Raw genomic sequence first — 3,950 nt, 5'->3', positions numbered from 1 at the left:
TTGTGTTGCTTATATAACAGATGTATATGAGCTATGCTTCATGTTATGGCCGATGTGCAACAATTTTAAAATTATAAAAAACAAGCTGAAAAACTGATAAACAAAATAAAATACACCAATGTAACAGCCAAGATTCAAAATAGAGACCTCAAACTTAAAAATTCAACACTTTACCACCTCAACAACTCAATACTTATGCTGAATTTTCACAACATCATAATATAATAGGCATAATCTGTATATATAAAAAGAACTACGAAAATAAAAGAAAATAAATGTTTGCAAGAAGATTTGAACTTGAAAACTCTAATAACATCCATTAACGCTTTAACCATCTGAACCAATTACATCTTATGTTAGTATCTCGCCAAACATATTAAGATTATGTATGTGTACACTACATAAAACGAATTTTTTCTAATAAAATTATACTACCGAATTTTTTTTTTAGGGGTATCCAGGGACCGGGATCTATTGTGGATCCGCCCATGGTTCATAGTAAGAAAAAAACAGAATGAATGCAATATAAAGTATTTCTTTCCAATTGTCTACATTTAAATACTGCAAGTATTTCTTTCCACATTAACCCGTTGGTGAACCCTAAAGCTTCTAAAGCTGCAATTTTTAGGGGACGAGAGTAAGGTTCGTGGAAAGGAGATTACTTTGCATACTATATGCATATGAACTTGTAACAACTAAATTCTGAACCCCTAAAAATTTGCAACAATTGTTATAACCGTGTATATACATCGTTTCAAATAGCTAAGAATCTAAGATCTACTTGTATCTTTGTAATTCTATTCTTGAAGTAGTAATCAACACCATACTAGCATGGAAAAAACATCTGACCTTTGTAGTGATTCCTTGAAGGAGTAATAATGCAAGGCACCTGAATAGAAGCTTGAAAAAGATTCTGGCTCTTGATCCCATCCCCCTGTATGGGCATTTGACAAGTAGTTGATTGCTATTCCGCATTATAATTTTCCCCATCATAATGATTCTCAGTATCATAACTTTTCCCTTCATCAAAACTTTGGATATCATTATTTTCTGCATCATCGGACAGCTCATCAAATGAATGAATATGAAGCTGGTAATGAAGAATGCCACCAATCCCACCAAGACCTCTACAAATATTTAACCCCTCTTGAGATTTGTTTGTGAGAAACTCAAGCTTGCAGCCAAATCTTTTGTACTCATTAACAAACCACTCAATCAGAGACGTATTTTCCTCAACTACAAGTTCAGTATCACTGACTGAATCCCTAAAATTACTCTCATCAGTCTCCTGTTCCTAGTTTAAATACTTTATAATAATTTCACCAGAAGCATTGTTTCTTAAAACATAGTGGTTAATTTCAAGATTTTCCCAAATAAGCAGTGTTTTCACAGCACCCATGTGTAAAGCTTCCAAAGTGTCATCAATACCAACGACGTACTTCCCCATATCCTGATTTATCTCCTCAAAATACTTCCCAATCAAACGCTTCTCCTGAATGAACTTCACATTGGCAAAGAATCTCAGAGGACAACTTAATAGCTTGATTCAAACCATTCTCACCCCCATAAGAGACATCTACAACATTCAAGATTTTCTCCTGAAGACGAGGGTCAAACAAATCAGATTGACTGAGCTCAGTCTTGAAATCAGCGCATCCAGCAAGTATAAGTCCCGAAACATTAGTCTGATTAGTAGCAGGATTGATAGAAAACTGTGTTGCAAGCTCTGCTGTCTTCCTTACATAGTTGTGACGTTTCTCCATACGAATACGATCAAATCTCAAAGCTGATTGACCTCCTCCTCCATGTTTCTTTGGCAACTCAACAGTATACTTGTGTAGAACCTCCTTAGTATAACCACTTACTGTCCCAAAGAGGGTACCATTACCATCGATCACAATGAAACCAAACTTGTCATCCGATTCCAACAGTTGTTTAAGAGCTTCTGTGTGGAATTTGTTATCACAGAGATATAGAGATGAGTTTATAGGTTTGAAAGGCTCAAAGTCAAATGTAACTTTTTTCTCTTTCTCATCACTTGTTACTATCGTTCCTGTGTAGAGGACGAGTCCATTAGGTGCTATCTTGTTGTAGAGCTTGAGCCTCTGCTGGGCAGATGTTATAGCACCTAACACAGATTGACGATTCACTCTGCTCTTAATGTTTGAGGCAGTTCCAAATTCATCACCAAGCATCTTCGTTACTCGAGAAATTTGATCACATGGAGGTATAATCAAATATATCATGCTGGTTCCGTTGCCTCTTGCAGCTTCCCGTGCCTTTATAAGCTTCTTAACCTTCCATATCTCAACGTTGTTATCAGAGTCATCCGCTGCCATTGAACTTAGTTTTCCTTCCTGCCAATAGCAGTGACAAATATAACAAATGGAGAAGATGACGCAATTACCAAAAAGAATGTGGGCTGAAAGGTACCTTCAATGATGATGATGAACACTTCAACTTCAATTATTGTTTAGAACACTTCAACTTCAAGGATGCTTAATATGTTAGGATGTTAGATGTCAACGTGACTCTTGCATGTATTGTATGATGGTATGCTTATCGGGCAAGGCCTGAAGACAGGCAGGGCTTTATGGATATATTGTATGCTAGTTATTAGTATCTGTTTTTATGCTTACCGGGCGAGGCCCGATGTCGGGCGGGGCTCGATGACTATATGGTATGCTATAGTTTTTGTTACTATTGCATGTTCAAGTAAGGTTATATGTTTATATGGTCATGAGAATGCTTTTATTCTGATTGTTTTTGAGATTAATGAATGAATGGTTTGACTTATTTAAAAAATAAAATTTTACTCAGTATTTTTGAGACGTTACACAAGCCCTTTAAATCAACGGACCGACCCTTATGCTTATGATCATTTAGTAGCAAGGGAACCTACATCATGATGCTTGCCATACGTTTGTGTTGGATTGATTGTGAGGTTGTTGAAATGAAATGAATGAGCGTTTCAATGTTATAATAATAGATTCGAGGAAGAAGCTATGTTGACTATGCCTGAGGAGATTAGAATTTATATGATGGACAAGTTCTACAACCTAAAGGAGACTACAAAAAAAAATGGGAGTCTGGCGTGTGTGTTGCATCTACTAAGAAGATGAAAGATTTGGTGAAGTTCTCGGGTATGTTCTCAATCAATATATTTTTTGAACGCGTCATTAAACTATTTTCTAATATATTTGTATTTGTAATTTTAATCGCCTGAAAACTATATACATCAGTAATCGGTCTCAACCAACCTTTTTGATGTAAAAATCTTTTTTCCTACATCACATAAACAACCAACCATTTTTGTTATCATTTATCAATAACCTAACACAACCACAAATACATCTTATATGAGAATTTAAAATATACAGAAAAATATATAGTATTATACTTTATTTGTATAGAATTAAAAACCATGAATTTGATATATTTTTTTATATTTTTAAGAAAACATATTATCCATAAATTAACATTATTAAAAATTCTAAATTTTAAAAATAAAAAGCAACAAATATTGTTGTGCCATGTGTCATAGTTGTGGTTTGGATCTTTCATACTTAGATTGCGATCAAATGGCATATTTTTTCCACTATACGGTATTAATGCAATGGTTGTAGCCTCTCCCAGTAAACCTGGTCTAACGTGTCTATTGACCAAAGGTAAATATTTGTAAATACTGTAAATGTATAATTATATTATACACAATGTGCCGATAACATTCGCCTAGTTAATGAATAAATTAAACATGCCATATAACTTTGTTATGTTTATGAATAAATTAAGCTTGCCATATATCTTTGTTATGAAGAGACTTTTAGTACACAAAAGTCCCAAAGTATGTAGTCAAAACATTTCCATTTCTGAAGGATACACAATATTTCATAAGACTTTGGAATCAATCAGATTTCTTAAACTTTAAAATCAATAAGATGAGTATAATT

General features: G+C 34.1%; 1 pseudogene; it reads right to left on the bottom strand.

The window, feature by feature from the left end:
* Positions 1 to 964: 964 nt before the first annotated feature.
* LOC111897463 (eukaryotic peptide chain release factor subunit 1-3-like) lies at positions 965 to 2,339 on the bottom strand (annotated as a pseudogene).
* Positions 2,340 to 3,950: the final 1,611 nt, after the last annotated feature.

This window comes from Lactuca sativa, chromosome 2 (assembly GCF_002870075.4).
Source record: "Lactuca sativa cultivar Salinas chromosome 2, Lsat_Salinas_v11, whole genome shotgun sequence".
Lineage (NCBI taxonomy): Eukaryota > Viridiplantae > Streptophyta > Magnoliopsida > Asterales > Asteraceae > Lactuca > Lactuca sativa.
The sequence above is the reverse complement of the archived record's forward strand: the minus strand, read 5'-3'. Positions and strand labels throughout refer to the sequence as shown.